A 627-nucleotide genomic window follows, 5' to 3' on the forward strand; every position below is an offset into this window, starting at 1 on the left:
TAGAAAACAAATCAAAATCCAGTAAATTTGCTTTCTTTCAGAAATCGCTGTAAAAGTAAAAAATAGTTCAATTGTAAGGATCCTGAAGGTAACGCTGTGGGGTAGTTCTGAGTGTTTCTGGATGGTAATGCAGCTCATTATTTTGTGGCAAGTTTGATTCACGCAACATGTTTTTATCAAAACTGAGATGTGAAACTGGCTGTAGATTTAACCCCACTTGGACTGACATATTTATTTATATGCTTTATTTGCAATAAGGTCATTGCGTGTTTGATTTTAAAAAGAACACATGGTCTATTATTTACATTTAGCATAATTGGAACATTGTTTTTTTTTTAAAGACTCGAAATAACTTGAAATTCCAAGCTCCCAACTTGAGACTTAACTTTTGCCTGTCTTGACACGGACTTGCAACACATTGACTTGGTCCCACCTCTGTCAGTTTCTCACAAACACCCTAGCACAGGGGTCCCCAAGCTACGGCCCGCCTCCTCATTTGGTCCGGCCCCCTGAACAATACCAGACAGCATTCAGTGTTTTTTTTCATATATAAGTGAATTTTTCTTCAACCACCAGGGGGGTTCTTGAGCAGATATGAAACTTAGTTTCCCTCAATGGAATATATAC

The sequence above is a fragment of the Poecilia latipinna genome, unplaced genomic scaffold, assembly GCF_001443285.1.
Source record: "Poecilia latipinna isolate Pla-1442-1.1 unplaced genomic scaffold, P_latipinna-1.0 Scaffold808, whole genome shotgun sequence".
Classification (NCBI taxonomy): Eukaryota; Metazoa; Chordata; class Actinopteri; order Cyprinodontiformes; family Poeciliidae; genus Poecilia; species Poecilia latipinna.